Consider the following 21393-nt stretch of genomic DNA (forward strand, 5'->3'; position numbering starts at 1 on the left):
TTTTATTGTATTGTCTAAAGGACTTGCTTATTGAAACAATTTTTTTCTGATATTCTGCTGAAATTTATTTTTTGCTCAATTTCACTCCAATGTTGTAATACCCCAATTCTCATCCCTTAATCCTTTTTCTCTTTTATCTCTTCTTATAGTAGCACTGTTTTAAGACTGAGCTATTTAAAGTCCATATTTTCAACTTCAAAATTGTAATTTCCTTTCTGCCCAAATTATGTGATACTTTTTTAGGGTTGGATCCCCCTAGAAGTAGACATGAGACAATGATAAAGGTTTTTTTCAAAGATGATCCCAGGATATGCTGGTATGTGACTAAAAGGGAAGAAAAGAAAGTCAACAGAGAGTGAATGATCAAATCAGTTGCTATTCTAGGTAAATATATTTTAATCCTACTGTAAGTATTGATGGTTTACATAGAACATGTGTCTCAGAAGTATTCCTTTGAGGGGCAAGGAAGCCAGAATTCTTACTCACAAACTCTTTTCAGCAATTGTGTTCAGCCTGTTCCCAGATGGTCAACAGCCTACCCTCCATATGGTAGAATGCATTATGGACCATAGAGAATGTCCTCAGACCATTGAGGTCTGAGCTTTTATGCAGTACAATGGTAAGGCCTGAGAGGGTATGGGCAGAACACAGAGTCTACTAATGATTATGTCCAATTGTCAATTGAACTCCATGTATACTTTTATTTTATTTGTATAATGTTTGCAATTTATTTCCAAGTAACTGTTTTCTATGCATCGAAGGTATTTTATTAAATAACACTAAAACTATGTTAAAGTTTTTTTTCTTTTAAGTGAAAGGCAATGTTTAATTTAAGAAGACATGTGCTATAATTCCAGCTATGCTTGTCCACAAATACACCAACACTCTATGGGCATTTGTCTTTAAAAATATATAGTCACTGAAAGGATATAGAAATGCATTTCTAAACAGTAAAATGTAACTTTTGTAGAAAAAGCATGTTAATATGAACATACATGTTGACATGTCAATACTATGACTGAGTACATTTAAATAGTACACTAGTCATTTCATTTTGTTTTTCATTCATAAAGCCAATCATTGAATAACCAGATTCTGTTTTGTTAAATTATTTCCAAAAGTCTTACGTTTCATATGTTGATGAAAAAAAAGCCAAACTCTGAAAAGCATTTGAAAACCTTTACTCTGAGGTAAATATGAGTGACTATAGTCTGGGATACAGTATCAAGAGGTCTTGAGAACATGTGTCTGAGGTGGTTAGGTTACAGCTTGATTTTACACATTTTAGGAAGATGGAAATTACAGGCGAAGACATAAATCAATACATGTAAGGTATACATTGGTTCAGAAAGGTAGAACATCTTGATGGAGAGGTCGGGGCTTATAGGTTTAGGCAGATACAAAGATTTTCTGATGGGCAATTGGTTGAAAGGTTTAAGCTTTTTCTTTTTCTCTTTTTCTTTTTTTTTTTTTTGAGACGGAGTTTCGCTCTTGTTACCCAGGCTGGAGTGCAGTGGCGCGATCTCGGCTCACTGCAACCTCCGCCTCCCGGGTTCAGGCAATTCTCCTGCCTCAGCCTCCTGAGTAGCTGGGATTACAGGCACGTGTAACCATACCCAGATAATTTTTGTATTTTTAGTAGAGACGGGGTTTCACCATGTTGACCAGGATGCTCTCGATCTCTTGACCTTGTGATCCACCCGCCTCGGCCTCCCAAAGTGCCGGGATTACAGGCTTGAGCCACCACACCGGGCCTTAAGCTTATTCTAAAGAGTTTACGTCAGTACAGGGAAATGCTTGAGTCTAGGTGAATGGAAAGGTGGAAGCCAAGGTTTGTGTTATGTAGATGAAGCTGCTGAGGTACAGGCTACAGAGGAAATAGATGATAAACATCACTTTTGGGACCTTAAAAGAGGTCAGATTCTTAGTTAAATCTCTCTTAGATCCTGGAAAACACCTAGAAAGGGAAAGAGATTCTCTACAGAATGCAAATTCCCCTCACATGAGATGGCTTTGCAGGGCCATTTCAAAACCTGTCAAAGAAATACATTTTGGGGTAAAATCCTTTGATTGTCTTAGGATCCACTATCTGGTGTGTGATGCTATATTAGAATTAGGTTGGGATTTGGGTGTTTTATTGCTACAAAGAATCTGTTTTGTCAGTTTTATCATCTCTATTTTAATGTCAGTGTTTGTCAGTTGTGCTTAAACTCCAATGGGCAGAGATATAACATGGCATGTTCAGCTTCTCTTCCCATTATGTCCTGAACTAGTTGTTCAGGTTTCTTTGGGATCTCCTTGGCCAAGAAGTCGGGTTTGTCCCGTTGATCATGGGGATTAGAATTTTATTTTGGCTTACACATATAAGGAATGATGCTGATTTGTTATATTCATGCAATAACGTACTTTTCACAAAATAAGGCCTAACCAACATAATTCAGTCTCTTTAAGGAAAATACTTAGAAACATAAAGTTTACATCTTTGAAACTGCCTTCACAAAAATTAGGACAGTGAAACAAGCCTGTCAGAGAAAAATTATGACAGCAAAGAAGTCCAAACTAACTGATTTCATGTTGCTTCCAACCTCCAAGCTGTCTTTGTTCATACCTGGGTAGAGGCCAAGCTAACTTTGGGAGAAATCTAGTTTATAGCTTAATTTTGAAGCAAAAATGATAAAAGCCTCTTCCTAAACAAACCCACTCCTTGCTTAGGGACATGAATTACCTTTGTAGAACTAAAAATTAGATTCAAGATTAGAAATTATGGCTCAGGACTTGTGTGAGCCATAAGATTTCTAACCTCCCCATGTTCCTATAGATAGCATCATTATTGTAAAATCCAAGACTGGTTTTTGAGGTGTTTTTCAGATTGAATTCTAATGAACCAGCTGGTGCCACCCAGATAGGTAAACTGGCTCATCTAGTTTGGCAACGCCACACACGAACTTAATAGCAAAGACTTGGAACCAACCCAATGTCCATCAATGATAGATTGGATAAAGAAAATGTGACACATATACACTATGGAATACTTTACATCCATAAAAAACAAATAGTTCATGTCCTTCATAGGGACATGGATGAATCTGGAAACCATTATTCTCAGCAAACTCACACAAGAACAGAAAACCAAACACTGCATGTTCTCACTCATACGCAGATGGTGAACAATGAGAGCATGTGGACACAGGGAGGGGAACATCACACACTGTGGTCAGTTGAGGGGGGCTAGGAGAGGGACAGCAGGGAGTGGGGAGGGTGGGGAAGGATAACGTGGGGAGAAATACCAGCTATAGGTGATGGGTGGGTGAAGGCAGCAAATCACTTTGCCATGTATGTACCTATGCAACAATCCTGTATAATCTGCAGATGTACCCCAGAACCTGAAGTACAATAAAAAAAATAAAAAAAGACATCAAGAAGACAGCTTTTATCCCCCTAGGATTTTAACTCTGATTCACCCAATCAGAATTCCCTTTCCTAGCCGCAGGCCCACCAAATTATCCTTTAAAAATCCTAATCTCCAAATTTTCAGGGAGAATGATTTGGGTAACAAACTTTAATCATACACTTAGCTGCCTCTGCCTTTTTAAAACTCTAATTCTATTGCAATACCACTGTCTTAATAAATCCGTTGTATCTGTTCATGTGGGCAAGATAAACCAGCCAGACAATTAACAGCTGTTTTTGCTGTTGTAGTCATGAAATGTAACAAAATTGAACATATATATCCAATTATTTGTCTATCCAGCTGTAACACTGTGTTTTCAAGAATTTTAACATTTTTGGATAAAACTTTTCAGAATGACCTATTTATTAGGATAAAATGGTTAAAGGTTGTAAATCTTCAATAGCATTTGAACATTTGAATAAATACATAAACATATGTCTTCAGTTATATATTTGAGGATTCACTTTTATTTTTAATAATTAATTGCATGAAATTGAAAATTTCTGGAAAATCTGGATTGTAACTTTTTTTAACGTCATCTCTTCAGTTATAACAAGTCTTTATATAATTTAATTAAATATACAAAACATTGTCTCAGAGTGACCTAATGGAGGCCTAGGAAACAAGTAAAATATTATTCAAAGTAGCTAATATTGATAGTTCCTATGGCATATTTATAAAAGTTTATGAACTCTAATCATATAAGAAATTTCTAATTTTCACTCAGAGCCTTTCTGCTCTCATGCTGAAGATAGTTACAACTAGAGTAGATGTGATTTTCAGTCTCAAATACATTATATCTCAGTACATTACAGGCAGAAAAGAACAAAGTGCAGAGGTTCTATTACAAACAGGTAACACTCACAGAGAGTTAAATATATTCAATAGACCAGTGGTTCTCAGAATCTCCAGAAATATCAGAAACTTAAGACATCATCCCCAGAACGTCTGATTCAGCAAGGCTAAATTGTTTTCTGAGACTTTGTGTTTTTAACAAGTTTCCATATGAATCTGGTGCTGTGTCCAGGGACCACGATTTGAAATCCACTGGGATAGACAATGAAGAAACAGGAGAAATATGAAAACTGTGGAAAGTTTTACTATGTATAAGTGCACAGAGGAAAGAAAACCCAATAGAAATCACTAGGATGGGACAAATAATTGTAGGGAAAATCATACTGTCCACAATAATTGATTCTGTAATAATCACTGTATTTGACAAAGTAAAATAATAGGTAAAGAAATAATTCTGCCTTATCAAGAAGGATAAGTGCATAAAAATTATGAAGTAGTGTTGGGATGATGGGAAGATGGCCGACTAAGAACAGCTCAGGACTTCAGCTCCCAGTGAAAGTGCAGAGGGTGAGTGGATGCTGCATTTCCAGACAAATTTTTATTGCCCACAGACCAGGAGATTTGCAGGCAGACAGGTCGCCAGCACCGCTGTTCTGGCTGGTGTGGCTGTTTTGGCCCCCGCGGGGCTGATTCGGCCCGCGCAGCTGCTTTGACCACGCCCTGTTGCGGCGGTTCTCCGTACAAAAGCCACTGGTCTGGGAGCCCTCTTAGCTGGCGATTGGAGCCCTGAGATGGCAGAGTTGCCCATTCATCTGAAATAGCGAGCCAGGCCAGGAGATTCCTAGGCAAAAAATCCGCCACTGTTTCAGTCGGCTCAGTGAGTCATGGCACAGGAGATCCCGGTGCCTTTTCAACAGGTGACTGGAACGCCCAGTTGGTCAACTGAAAAAAAAAAAACAAAAACAACTCTGAGTCAGGGAGCCAGCTGATCAGGCTTGGTTGGTCCCAACTCCCCCAACAACAACAACAACAATGACAACAAAAACAGTAATTGAAAATGCTCTGGGTTGAGTGTTTCACCGCAAGCACAGCTGAACTTGGGATGGTCCAGCTCTGTGGGGGAGGGGTGTCTGCCATTACTGAGACTCTCCAACACTATGGAGGCAGCCATCCCTGAGGCAGCCAGCCGTTGCTGAGGCAACCCGCCGTTGCCGAGGCAACCTGCCACTACATAGAGAGTCCACCATAACAGAGGTGGGGCCACCATTGCCGAGGCAGTTCTAACTACACACATATAAACAGGATTACAGCGAAGATCACACGGCAGCTGGGCGGAGCCCACAGCAGCTCGGCAGCAGCACAACAGAAACTCATAAAGCCCTAACTCCCCAGGACAGAGCACCTGGAGACAAAAAGCGGTTTATGACTTCAGCTGCAGCAGACCTAAACGTACCTGCCCGGCAACTCTGAATGAACAACGGAGCTCACAGCTCAGAAATTGAGTCCCAATAAAAGACAGACTGTCTCCTCAAGCAGCTCCCTGACCCCCATAGATCCAAAGAATCACCACATAAAGGAGAGAACAGACTGACATTTGGCAAGCATCCTTCTGGGACAAAGATAGCAGAACAGGAAACTGGTAGCAACGTTACTGTTCTGCAGCTGCTGCAGGTGACCCCCAGGCAAGCAGGGCCTGGAGAGGACCTCAGCAGTCCTACAGCAGAGGGGCCAGACTGTTAGAAGGAAAGCTAAAAAAAAAAAAAAAAAAAAAAAAAAAGTCACTTCAGCATCCACAAACTGGAAGCTCACTCAGAGACCCAATCTGAAAGACAGTAACTACAAAGAAAACAGGTGGATAAACCTAAAAAGATGGGAAGAAACCAGTGAAAAAAGGATGAAAACTCCAGAAACCGAAACCTATCCTCCTAAAAGGGATCACAACTCCTCACCAGCAAGGGAACAAGACTGGATGGAGAAGGAGTGTGATGAAATGACAGAATCAGACTTCAGAAGGTGGGTAATAAGAAACAACAGTGAGCTGAAAGAACATGTTCTAACTCAATGCAAAGAAACTAAGAGCCTTGAAAAAAGATTGGATGAAATGCTAAAGAGAATAGACAACATAGAGAGGAATATAAGTGAATTGATGGAGCTGAAAAACACAACACGAGAACTTCACGAAGCATGCACAAGTTTCAACAGCTGAATTGACCAAGCAGAAGAAAGGATATCAGAGATCGAAGATCAATTCAATGAAATAAAAGGAGAAGGCAAGAACAGAGAAAAAAGGGCAAAAAGGAATGAACAAAATCTTCAAGAAATGTGGGACTATGTGAAAAGACCTAATCTATGTTTGATAGGTGTACCTGAATGTGACGAAGAGAATGAATCCAAGCTGGAAAATACTCTTCACGGTATTATCCAGGAAAACTTCCCCAATCTAGCAAGGCAGGCCAATATTCAAGTCCAGGAAACACAGAGAACACCACAAAGATACTCCTCAAGAAGAGCAACCCCAAGGTACATAATCGTCAGATTCACCAGGGTTGAAATGAAAGAGAAAATGCTAAGGGCAGCCAGAGAGAAAGGTCGGGTTACCCACAAAGGGAAGCCCATTAGACTCACAGCAGATCTCTCAGCAGAAACTCTACAAGCCAGAAGAGATTGGGGGCCAATATTCAACATCCTTAAAGAAAAGAACTTTCAACCCAGAATCTCCTATCCAGCCAAACTAAGCTTCATAAGTGAAGGAAAAATAAAATCCTTTGTGAACAAGTAAGTACTCAGAGATTTCATCACCACCAAACCTGCTCTACAAGAACTCCTGAAAGATGCTCTACACATATAAAGGAACAACCAGTTCCAGCCACTCCAAAAACATACCAAATGGTAAAGAGCATCAACACAATCAAGAATCTGCATCAAATAACCAACAAAACAGCCAGCGAGCATCAAAATGACAGCATCAAATTCACACATAACAATACTATCCCTAAATGTCAATGGACTAAATGCCCCAATCAAAAGACACAGACTGGCAAATTGGATAAAAAGCCAAAACCCATCAGTGTGCTGTATCCAGGAAACCCATCTTACATGCAAGGATACACAAAGGCTCAAAATAAAGGGATGGAGGAAGATCTACCAAGCAAATGGAGAGCAAAAAAAAAGCAGGAGTTGCAATTCGCATCTGTGATAAAATAGACTTTAAAGCAACAAAGATCAAAAGAGACAAAGAAGGACATTACATAATGGTAAAAGGATCACTGCAACGAAAAGAGCTAACGATCCTAAATATATACGCACTCAATACAGGAACACCCAGATACATAAGACAAGTTCTTAATGACTTACAAAGAGACTTAGACTCCCACACAATAATAGTTGGAGACTTTTAACACCCCATTTTCAATATTAGACAGACCATCCAGACAGAAAATCAAAAAGGATATCCAGGACCTGAACTCAGACCTGGAACAAGCAAACCTAACAGACATTTACAGAACTCTCCACCCCAAATCCACAGAATATACATTCTTTTCAGCACCACATCACACCTACTCTAAAATTGACCACGTAATTGGCAATAAATCACTCCTCAATAAATGCAAAAGAACGGAAATCATAACAAACAGTCTCTCAGACCACAGTGTAATCGAGTTAGAACTCAGAATGCAGAAACTAACTCAGAAACGCACAGCTTCATGGAAACTGAACAACTTGCTCTTGAATGTTGACTGGATAAGCAATGAAATGAAGGCAGAAATAAAGATGTTTTTCGAAACCAACGAGAATGAAGACACAACATACCAGAATCTCTGGGACACATTTAAAGCAGTCTCTAGAGAAAAATATATAGCAATGAGTACCCACATGAGAAGAAAGGAGAGATCTAAAATTGACACCGTATCGTCAAAATTGAAAGAGCTAGAAGAGCAAGATAAAAAAAAACTCAAAACCTAGCAGGAGACAGGAAATAACTAAGATCAGAGCAGAAGTGAAGGAAATAGAGACAGAAAAAACCCTTCCAAAAATCAATAAATCCAGGAGCTTGTTTTTCAAAAAGATCAACAAAACAGACAGACCACTAGCCAGATTAATAAAAAAGAAAAGAGAGAATAACCAAATTGATGCAATAAGAAACAATAAAGGGGATATCACCACAGATGCCACAGAAATCCAAACCATCATCAGAAATTATTACAAACAATTCTATGCACATAAACTAATAAACCTGGAAGAAATGGATAAATTCCTGGACACCTGCATCCTCCCAAGCCTCAACCAGGAAGAAGTCAAAACCCTGAATAGGCCAATAACAGGTCTGAAGTTGAGGCAGCAATTAAGAGCCTACCACCCAAAAAAAGCCCAGGTCCAGATGGGTTCACAGCCGAATTCTATCAGACATACAAAAGAGGAGCTGGTACCATTCCTTCTGAAACTATTTCAGATAATCCAAAAAGAGGGAATCCTTCCCATATCATTTTATGAGACCAACATCATTGGTCTCATACCAAATTAACAAGGATATACAGGACCTGAACTCAGGCCTGGAACAAGCAAACCTAAGGATCCTCACCTCAAATCAAGGATCAATGAAATGCACATAATTAACTGGTTCAATCAAGACTGTGCACCCAAGCCTTACAGTTCATCCTTTTTCTGTGTCTGGCTAATATTTAAAACTAGAAAAACTATTCCTATTCATGGAGTGGAGAGTTTATTCACTGTCTTATCTGCAGAAATTTGCTGTCAATATATAACCTGCCTGTAGTGGAAAGTGTATAATGTTTTGGTTTGGATGGCTTGGATTTCTGTGGAATCTGATACCAAAACCCGGCAGAGACTCAAAAAGAAAAGAAAACTTCAGGCCAATATCCATGATGAACATAGATGCAAAAATCTTCAATAAAATACTGGCAAGCCGATTGCAACAGCACATCAAAAAGCTTATCCACCATGATCAAGTAGGATTCAACCCAGGGATGCAAGGCTGATACAACATACACAAGTCCATAAATGTAATTCACCACATAAACAGAACCAAAGACAAAAAGCACATGATTATCTCAATTGATGCAGAGAAGGCCTTTGACAAAATTCAACAGCCCTTTATGCTAAAAACCCTCAATAAACTAGGTATTGATGGAACGTTCTCAAAAATAATAAAAGCTATTTATGACAAACCAACAGCCAATATCATACTGAATGGGCAAAAACTGGAAGCATTCCCTTTGAAATTTGGCACTAGACAAGGATGCCCTCTCTCACCACTCCTATTCAATATAGTACTGGAAGTTCTAGCCAGAGCAATCAGGCAAGAAAAAGAAATAAAGGATATTCAAATAGGAAAGGAGGAAATCAAACTGTATCTATTTGCAGATGACATGATTGTATATCTAAAATACCCCATTGTCTCAGCCCAAAATCACCTGAAACTGATAAACAACTTCAGCAAAGTCTCAGGATACAAAATCAACGTGCAAAAATCACAAGCATTACTATACACCAGTAACAGACTTAAAGAGAGCCAAATCAAGAAGGAACTGCCATTCACAATTGCTACAAAGAGAATAAAATACCTAGGAATACAACTAACAAGGAACGTAAAGGACCTCTTCAAGGAGAACTACAAGCCACTGCTCAACGAAATAAGAGAGGACACAAACAGATAGAGAAACATTCCATGTTCATGGTTAGGAATAATCAACATTGTGAAAATGTCCATACTGCCCAAAGTAATTTACAGATTCAATGCTTTTCTCATCAAGCTACCAATGACCTTCTTCACAGAACTGGAAAAAAACACCTTAAACTTCATATGGAACCAAAAGAGAGCCCGCAGAGCCAAGTTAATTCTAAGCAAAAAGAACAAAGCAAGAGGCATCACACTACCGGACTTCAACTGTAATACAAGGCTACAGTAATCAAAACAGCATGGTACTGGTACCAAAACAGAGATGTAGACCAATGGAACAGAACAGAGGCCTCGGAGGAAACATAACATACCTACAACCATCCGATCTTTGACAAACCTGACAAAAACAAGCAATGGGAAAAGGATTCCCTGTTTAATAAATGGTGTTGGGAAAACTGGCTAGCCATGTACAGAAAGCAGAAACAGGACCCTTTCCTGACACTTTCACTAAAATTAACTACAAATGGATTAAAGACTTAAATATAAGACCTAACACCATAAAAACCCTAGTAGAAAATCTAGGCAAAACCATTCAGGACATAGGTGTAGGCAAGGACTTCATGACCAAAATGCCAAAAGCATTGGCAACAAAAGCCAAAATAGACAAATGGGACTTAATCAAACTCCACAGCTTCTGCACGGCAAAAGAAACAGTCATTGGAGTGAATCAGCAGCCAACAGAATGGGAAAAAATTTTTGCAGTCTACCCATCTGACAAGGGGCTGATATCCAGAATTTACAAAGAACTAAAACAGATCTACAAGAAAAAAACAAACAAGCCCATTCAGAAGTGGGAAAAGGATATGAACAGACACCTTACAAAAGAAGACATACAGAAGGCCAACAAACATATGAAAAAATGCTCATCATCACTGGTCATTAGAGAAATGCAAATCAAAACTACATTGAGATACCATTTCACACCAGTTAGAATGGCAATCATTAAAAAATTTGGAGACAACAGATGCTGGAGAGGATGTGGAGAAATAGGAACACTTTTACACTGTTGGTGGTAGTGTAAATTAATTCAACCATTGTGGAAGACAGTGTGGCGATTCCTCAAGGACCTAAAAATGAAATCTAATTTGACCCGGCAATCCCATTACTGGGTATATATCCAAAGGATTATAAATCATTCTACTATAAGGACACATGCACATGAATGTTCATTGCAGCACTGTTTACAATAGCAAAGACCTGGAACCAACCCAAATGCCCATTGATGATAGACTGGACAGGGAAAATGTGGTACATAAACACCACGGAATATTATGCAGCCATCAAAAACGATGAGTTCATGTCCTTTGTAGGGACATGGATGAACCTGGAAACCATCATTCTCAGCAAACTGACACAAGAGCAGAAAATCAAACACCACATGTTCTCACTCATAGGCAGGTGTTGAACAATGAGAACACATGGACACGGGGAGGGGAGCACTACACATTGGGGTCCATTGGGGGGAAATTGGGAGGGAGGGGGAGGTGGGGAGGTGGGGAGAGACAGCATGGGGAGAAATGCCAGATACAGGTGAGGGGAAGGAAGGCAGCAAATCACACTGCCATATGTGTACCTATGCAACAATCTTGCATGTTCTTCACATGTACCCCAAACCTAAAAGGAAAAAAAAAATTAAGAAGTAGTTACTGTGTTTCAAAAACTAACAATTCAGTATAATTTGGCTAATAAAAAATAAGTATAAAATTAGCTATCTGGGAAATAGACTTATCAAAAATGATTCCTTGTGCAAGTGTTCGGTGTGCAAGGGTGAATAATGACCACCCCAAAGATGCCCATGTCATATTATTCCCTGGCAACTGTGAATATTATCATTTATGGGTAAAAAGAACTTTGCAGATGTGATTACATTTAGTATCGTAAAATTGGGGGGTGGGTACAGTGGCTCATGCCTGCAATCCTAGCACTTTGGGAGTCTGAGGCAGGTGGATCATGAGATCAAGAGATTGAGACCATCCTGGCCAATATGATCAATCATTGTCTCTACCAAAAAAAAAAAAAAAAAAAAAAAAATTAGCTGGGCATGGTGGTACATGCCTGTAGTCCCAGCTACTCAGAAGACTAAGGCAGGAGAATTGCTTGAACCCGGGAGGCAGATGTTGCAGTGAACCAAGATCATATCACTGCACACTCCAGCCTGGTGACAGAGTGAAATTTCGTTTCAAAACAAAACAAAACACAACAAAAACAAAAACAAAAACAAAAAAAAGGGGAGATTATCCTGAAATATCTGGGTGGATTTATGATAGACATTTACTGTAATTCAAATGAATCATTAATATCTTTATGCTAAAACATATATAGACACAGGCAAATACATAGATATGAATATGCCACCAAGAAGACAAATCATTAGTGATTAGAGACTAGGTTTGTGTGGTTGAATTCACTGGGTTATTTTGGATTTTACAAGTCACAGTTTATTATATGCCTTCTATGTGCATTTACACTCATTTCTCTTGTAAATCAAACAAACATTTTATCTGGATTAAAGGCAGTTATATTTTAAGGATTTAAAAGTCATTTATATTATTATTCAAAAGTTGGTAAATTGGTAAGAAAAAAAACCAGAATCTCTATGGGAAAGTTGAAATTTGTAGGAAAGGGATTAAAAAGCACCTTTTTATAAGAAGCAATCTAAAATGGCTTGAACCAGGAAAATATTTATCATTTTTCAAAAAAATTTAATCTGGAAATAAGACATTACAGGGTTTTAAAATTCAGTGTCAAAACCGTCACTAAGTGACCATGTTATTTCACTGTTTTCTCTCTGCTATTCTCAGCTGGCTTTGATATCAGGTTTGACCTTATGACTACAAGGTGGCTGTCATAGTTACAGATATCACTATTTCACATGGACTTATATTAATCAGAAAAAGGCAGTTTCTCATGTCTTATTCTGCTTTGCTTTTTAATGGAGAAGAAAGCCTTTCCCATGTTTCCTAGAAAACACTAATTTGTTTTTAAAATTAAAAATGTATCAGTAACTTTGTATAATGGTGAATATTTTGTAGATCTTTACCAGGTACACTGCATAAACACATTTTGTCTGTCAGTTTATATTTGATTAAGGCAGAAATCGTCTACTGGAAGTAACTAGCGATGGAGGGGAGGAGAAGATGGAAGAAAAGAAAAATGGCATTAACCCTAGGAGTACAGAGGGAACAGAAAAAAATTTTATTGCCTTGTGAAAAGTTTTCTCTGTCCTGGCCTTCAAACCGCATTCTATGCCTAAAATATTCTTTATATTTTAATTTGCTAAAATTTAAATTGGCTATTATCCAATAAAGCACTTTAGAATCCCATTTCCCACAAAAGATAATCCTATTCCAAAAGAAAAGTAAGAATTAATTTTGAATAAGTCTTTGCCTAAATTGTCCCTTCCCCCTTCCTCTTCACAAATCATCTACTAAATGCATTTAAATTTTGATTTATAATGAAAAAGAAAATTTTACAAAACATATTTATTTGGTTTGAGCTTTCCGTTTGGCGTTTGGCACAGAGACTACTACAATAGTTTTCTATCCGCTTTTGTGATTTCCATTATTCCAATACTCACTTCACCCTGCATCTATATACTTAATTTATCTTTTTAAAGGATCGTTATTTTTGTGCTGCTACTGCTTACACCTGATAGCTCCCAACACACAGTCCTTCTCCTGAAATCTGGTTCTTCTTCCAATATTCTCTATCTCAGGAAATGGAACTCAAATGTGATACCTTGTCAGATTTCTGAGTCCTTTTCAAACCTCTCCATAAAACTTATCCAGTACCCCTCCATGCCCAAGTATCTTTTTTTATCTTCTAAGTATCTCTTCAGTGTCACTTCACTTCCAATTCACTATTCCTATTCTAATTCATTCTGCCATTATCCTTGCTTCAGATTCTGCAAAGCCAGCTGACTGTCCCACCTCATCTACTCCTGCTCTTAAATCTCCTCTTTTCATACAGCCAGAAGAATGTTTTCAAAAGTGCACTTCTAATCATATCCTATTTTCCTCCTCTCATACTGCTATGAAGAGGTACCAGAGACTGGGTAATTTATAAAGAAAAGAAGTGTAATTAACTCAGAGTTCCACATGGCTGGTGAGGCTTTAGGAAACTTGCAATCATGGCGGAAGCCACCTCTTCACAGGGTGGCAGGAGAGAATGAGTGCATGCAGGGGAAATGCCAGAAGTTTATAAAACCGTCAGCTATTATGTCATGAAACTCACTCATTATCACAAGAACTGCACGGGATAAACTGCCCCCATGATCCGGTTACCTCTACCCGGTCCCGCCCTTGACACGTGGGAACTATTATGACTCAAGGTGATATTTGGATGGGGACACAGAGCCAAAACATACCACTCCATCTGTTTCCCCCGTTGCTTAAAGCCCTTCATATAAGAATTACGTTTGTTATAATTCTTGGGATAAACACCAAATTCTTGATCTTGCCTACAAGGCACTAGCTATAAGGCCTATACCATTTTTTCTGAGTTCTTCTGGATTCATTTCTCACTCTCATCTATCTTCTTAAACCAGATTGGCCTTCTTTCGGACCTTAGTCCCTAAACAGAGAAAGTCTCTTTAGTTCTTTTGTTTTTTTCTTTTTTTTCTGATACAGAGTGCAGTGGCGTTATTTTTGGCTCACTGTAACTTCTGCCTCCAGGGTTCAAGCGGTTCTTCTGCCTCAGCCTCCCGAGTAGCTGGGACTATAGACATGTGCCACCATGCCTGCCTAATTTTTTGTATTTTTAGTAGAGACGGGTTTCACCATGTTAGAAAGGATGGTCTTGAACTCCTGACCTTCTGATCCACCCACCTTGGCCTCCCAAAGTTCTTAGATCTTTTAGATAAATGTTGGTTAACCTTCAGATATCAGGTCAAAATGTTAATCCTTTAAGGATGCTTTCCTTTTTTAACCTTCTTATATAAGTAAACTTTATATCATGTGCTTTCACATTACTATGTAACTCTCTTCTTCATTTGTTATAGTTATAATTTTAAATTTATTTATGTGATTGCTTTATCTTTCACTAGATTGTAAGTTCCATGCAGGGAGTAATTACATCTCCTTTTGTGGTCTATATTAGATACACATTTTTGAATGAATGAGAAGAATTAAGTCTTTGCTCTAGATTGAATAAATTTTAATCATGTTTGCCAACCTTTTAGGTCATCCACAATTTACAGCTCTTACCTTTATAATCCTAATTCTCATAATGTATGAACTAATATTTGAGAGAGAGAGGAAGCCCACCAGAGGAATTATTGTTTACCCCTAAAGTTTCAAAACACAGCTTTTCCAGGCTGACGAGAATGCATGAATGCAAGCATATAAAAAGACAAGGTTGGAAGACTTTTTATTCTGATTATCCTATGTTCTTCAGTAGTTTACAAATAATTTTGGAAGAAAAGGAGCACAGCATCCGAGTTTTCAAAGCACAACAGCTAAAATAATATTATGGACCCCAAAGTGCCCTGAATGATATTAAAATGCAAATGTTGTTTAATCACCCTCAATAAAACTTTATTGAAAAATATGTTTCAGTTGGCAATATCAGGTTTAATATTTCTGCAACCAATTAAAATATTTATGAATTCTTGCATCCACATAGGCTTAGATTTACCATATCGAGGTTTTCTTCACAATAAATGGAGGAAGCTGGGGGCAGAGAAGATCCTTGTAATTCCATGAAACACAGCATGCAATAGAGACAGTCTGAGAAAAGATAGCAAGACAAAAACAGTATTTTGTATTCCACATTATGAAACTTAAAAGCATTTAAGGTATCTGGTATTGGGGAAGTCAGAGCTAGAACAAATTTCAGAGAGCATTAATATCAGAATGAAAACGTGGGTGAAAGAAAATTTTAGCCTGAAAGACATCAGTGAGTATTCTTAACTTCATATGAAAGCAATGTAATATGACTACTTATGAGATCCAGTGATCAATTTATGTTTTGTGTTAGCCTAGCCCCAGGTAACTCAATTAATTGACCACACTCTCTTGACTTGGAGAACATTATGCTAAGTGAAATAAACCTAGAACAGAAAGTTAAACACTGCATGTTCTCATTTATGTGTGGGAGCTTAGAAAAAGTAGATTTCATCAAAGTAAATAGTAGAACAGAGGATACTAGAGAGTGTGAAGGGAAGGGAGAAAAGGTAGGATAGAAAGAATTTGTTAAAATTTACAGCAAACTAGGAGGAATAAGTTATAGTGTTCTTTAGAACTGTAGAATGCCTATAGTTAGTAATAATACACTATAGAGTTTAGGATAGCTAGAAGAAAGATATTGAATATTCTCAACACAAAAAAATGATAAACATTTGAGATACTAGATATGCTAATTACCCTGATATAATCACTATACATTATATGTGTTGCAATATCACTATGTATCCCATAAATATGTATAATTATTGTGTGTCAACAATTTTTTTTTAAAAAATTGCTAAAGTAACCTCCCATTTTTCCTACTCGGCTTAAGATTTGAATTTATTTTCATTCTGTAGTTTGTTTTCTGGTCAACTCAGGAAGACGCGCTCCTTGAAGTCAGAAAGAATTAAAGGGACCTCACACTTCAAAGTTGAGCAGTTATTTCTTTGGGAATGCTCTTCTCAAAGCAAAAGTTTGGATCATGATGAGTTTAAAACATAGGATTGTTTATAGAAACAAGGCATGCTCAATAAAATAAGAAACAAATTGGCGGGGGTTGGGGACTAAAATTTTTATACAATTATACATTATGACTCTATATCTAACATTACAGCAACATGCCAACATGTATGATTTATTGCTACCTGTTCTTAAGCTGAGATGTTTAAAATGGCTGCATTATTATTATCTAGTAATAACATGGTGGGACATTGTCAAAAGAAAGCTTACATTTGGAGGAGCTGATATCAGGAGAGTACCTGGAAGAGTCTGCTGATTGGTAGATAGGATCAGTGTGGGTTCTATCACCAAGACAGTGAAAATCTCATGTGAAGGAGTTTAGCCACTGTATTCTTGTGAGAGGGGCTGCCTATGCTTTCACTTGCTGGTCTTTAGTAGACAACTAGTAGAGGAACCCAAATTAAATTCTAGTTAGCATACGATTAGAGGTGACAAGAGGAAGTGTTACTTTTAGCACTGCAAGCTATTATCTGATACAAATTTTACTCTTATTCCCTCTTGATGATGGTAAGATTCCTGGCAAAGAGGAAAGTAAGTATTAGACCACAGTTGACCGTTTTAGGTAGGTTAAAATGATCAAGATAAGTAACATGTTTTTACTCTTAGCTTTAACATTTTGATGTAGTCTTGAATTCTGTTTTATTTAATTTTGAAAGGGTATGTAATAGGTACTTTGAAACTAGGGCTAAGTATAATGTTCTTAACAGAAGCAATGGATGTAAAATTCTGTAAGGGATCCATCCAAAAATAAAAATGAAACCAGCAAGTTTAAGGACCTACATTTGCTTTGAAAAATAAAACACTAGAGAAATTGACTATAAAAGATGCTAGAGTACAGTTAAAATATGGCACAAATGATGTTCTCTACTAGCAAATCATGTAATTTAGTAGCATATGCATTATACCACACATAGTAAAACTGTGGAAAGTTTTTGCACTTTCTTGGGAAGTTGCAGCATGTTTTACATAGATTTCTGTATAGAAATGCAGTTTATATCAATTTCCTTATTCAATAACCACCTTACCATGTGCCTACTATGTACATGACCCTGTGCAATGGTTGGTTGGAAATTCATTTAAAGAGGAATGAAGAGCCAGTACTGAGAGCCTCTTGAAGCAGATGGCCTAGTAAATAAAAAGCACAAGAGATCTTCCTAAGTCCTGTAAGAAAGACCTGAACAGAGATCTGAAGAAGCACAAGGAGAGGGCCCTCCTGTAGCTTTGGAGGAAAGGCTTGACCATTCCTTTGGAGGAAAGGAATGGAGCTTCATATTGGGTGGCAGATGAAAGTTTACTTAAAGAGGGAAGACACTGACATACCCATTGAGGGCGGAGACTAATCACATCTTAAATACTTCAGAAATGTGAAAATGTATGAAATGTTGACTAGCACAGAGGCAGTATTATTTAGTGTTTTATGGAGGAATTCAAAGTGGCGGCTGGATCCTCTCATGGAAAGTTTGTGGAGGGTTGGGAGTAGGGAGGGGAAGAGGGATATAGGAGAAAGAACAGAAGAGACTGATCCCCATAAGCCATGTATTTGTAGAACACTTTAATGCAATGGATTTCCTTAGAAATTCTCCTTTGATCCTCATTATAGCACATGAGCTAAAAAAGGCAGGTGCAGGATATTATTTCCCCCATTTCATGTTGAGAAAACTGAGACATGAAGAGATTAGTAACTTGCCTAAGGTCAAACATTGCTTAGTGATAGACTGAAACTAGCATAACCCCTAAGCTCAACCCCTTGGTGGAGCTTAGTTCTGCTGGACCATACTGTCTCCAGGTTGGTACATACCCCTGGCCCTCCTTCTGTTTCAATATGAATTTTTGTAAAAATTTTGAGAAAAAATGATGTATTTTCTCTCCATAAATAAACATACACACACACACATACACACACACAGACACACAGAGTTTACACATAGTATGAGAGCATTCATAGAATCCATCCAAATTCTACAAAAGCCTGCCCTGGGCAACTAAGTCCCACATTTTATCATTACAGATGAAGATTCAAGGAGAAATAACATCTCTAATTGTATAACTGGCCTATATGACTATTCAAAACTATTTTCTTATAAACCTATGCTGCCATCCCTCTGGTGCAAATCCCAGTGAAAGTATTTCCATGTTGCTGCTGTTATAGTTCTGGCCCTGATATGGTTTGACTCTGTCCCCACCCAAATCTCATCTTGAGTTGCAGCTCCTATAATTCCCATAAGTAGTGAGAGAGACCTGGTGGGAGATAATTGAATCATGGGGATGGTTTCCCCCATACAGTTCTCTTGGTAGTGAATAACTCTCACGAGATCTGATGGTTTTATAAGGGGAAGTGTCTTACCCTTGGCTCTCATTCACTCTTTCCTCCCACCATATAAGATGTGCCTTTTGCTTTTCACCATGATTGTAAGGCCTTACCAGCCACATGGAACTGAGTCCATTAAACCTCTTTTTCTTTATAAATTACCTAGGCTTGGGTATGTCTCTATCAGCAGCATGAAGACAGACTAATATAGGCCCTCACTGCCTGTATGATGGCTCACTCCCTAGATCTAGGACCTAGGCAGTATTCTTCATCTTGTTATATTCTGAGTTTTGAAAATCAGGAATCCAGATGTAATATAAATTGAATTATCTCTTGAAAAGAACATTCTATAAATAAGATAATTTTGTCCTAAAAATTAAAAAATATGTATTGCCAGATTGGTAAAACTTTATTCTCATATTTATCAACTAAAGTAAACACCAGTATCATTCTTTAGATCCTAATTTATTAGGAGTCTTTCCTATATTTTGCGTTTTGCCAAAAAAATACTCCACAAAGTGTGACAGAGTGAACTTTGTTGATGTTTTCAGTTTCCAGTGTTTTAAAAGTATGAAAGCGAGACTAACTAGTGAATTAGATACTCTTGACTTTAGCTCTTTTACTAGTGCTAAGAAGTGGAAACGGGCATACCTAGAAGTGTTCAAAACTTCATTTTAACTTTTGAAAACCGAAGCTCCATCAACCGCATTTGGGAGAAAGAGGCTTTCTCAGAGGAGAGGAAGTTCCTCTCAGAGGAGAGTTTCTTCAACAGAAAGAATTTGAAAATCTGAATCCTGAGGCTAAACCCAGCGCGGAGACTCCCTTGGCTGGCAGTGTCCTGTAAGATCCACACTCAGAGAATAATGGAATCCCTATACGTTCACTTCCCTATAACCCCAGGAATTTCTCATTTCCCCCACTTTAAAAATAAGTTTCACCCCTCTTTGAAAATTTAACGTAAGATAGAAATGGAAAAATGCCCAGAGTTCTTTCTGAATTTTCTGTCCATCTAGAAACAGAAATTGTTGCTGGCATGTGAAAGCGGAAAATAATCTACATACTTTAATTTCGTGGTATTACTTTCACTCATAGATTGTGAACCCTTGAACTTCTTATTATGTCATCAAATTGAACTTCTGAACTTAGTTCCTGAGAGCCTATAAACCTGAAAGTGAAAGCTGCATGAAATCTTTTTCCGAGGCCTCCCTCAGCGTCTGCATAGTAGTACTGAGTTTTGCTTACAGAGCAAAAGTGCAATAGCATGACAATGTCATGTAAAATGGACAGTTCTAAAAGTGTTTTCTGGGGCTTTCGGTAACATACTTATTAGTAGTAGTATTTTTTGGTTAGCCTCATTTTTTCTGTCTTTAAAAGTTAGTATATAATCTATCCCTTTGTAATTCAGCAGAACACATTTGGGAATTGCACAAATTGATTCAGAATGAAATCCATAAAGGGCTTTGTGCTCCTCAGAGATCTCCATGTAAATGCAATTATCTCATGGTTTTGCTACAGGCACCCCACCATGTGTCTAGTGTCACCAATCTTATTGCATGCTATGGAGACTTGTATGGCATTTATAATAGCCTGTTGGAGTGAGTGTGCATTTGACATCCTTCAAATTCTTGCTTAAGTCCTGGCTCACAGAGGCTCAAAGGGTCATGAACAGTTTTATTCACACTTCTTTATATTTCCAGCTCCTCAGTAAAGTGCTTTTTGCCCTGGGGTTGACCTTTAACTTCAAAGCTAAAATCATTATGTAACTCAAAACAGCTAAACTGATATTGCAATGAATAGAAATAAAACAGTCTTCAATTACCCTGGGAAGGTTTAGAAACAACCTTACATAAGATATATACACACACACATAAATATGAAATGAGTTACATATATACTAGTAACTATACAAAGAAAAGATTGTCAAGAAGCAAGAGTGTAGCACATAGAGACAAGATATATGAATTGTTTTCTATATTGGAGCTTAATCACTATTAGGTGATATTCTAAATAAAGGGAAACTAAAATAATACTGTCAACCTGCCTAGATGGTAAACTCATGAGCAGATGTTAATGTACTTCTCTGTATCCCTATAGTACTTATGAGATATCTAGGCATAATTATTTCAATGGACTTATTGCATTAAATTTAATATTGAATGATCATTTATGCATCAAGTTGTAACGATTTGTAACCAGTTTGTAACCAACTGTAACCAAATCATAACTAGTCATATTGAGTCAGATAACTATTGAATTGGGAAAGAGCAAAATAACCAGATTACTTAAAATTTACCAGTGACGATATTAAGTGCTTCATGATTGAAGACTCTAATTTGCCTTAAATTTAGCCACTGTATTTACTAAGCAACAAATGGTTATGGAGTGTTGACTGCCAGCACTCTTCTAGGGCGAGATATACAGTGGTTGCAGAGCAGACCAAAGTTCCTGCCTCCAC

Source organism: Saimiri boliviensis, chromosome 1 (assembly GCF_048565385.1).
Source record: "Saimiri boliviensis isolate mSaiBol1 chromosome 1, mSaiBol1.pri, whole genome shotgun sequence".
In the NCBI taxonomy this organism is placed as follows: Eukaryota; Metazoa; Chordata; class Mammalia; order Primates; family Cebidae; genus Saimiri; species Saimiri boliviensis.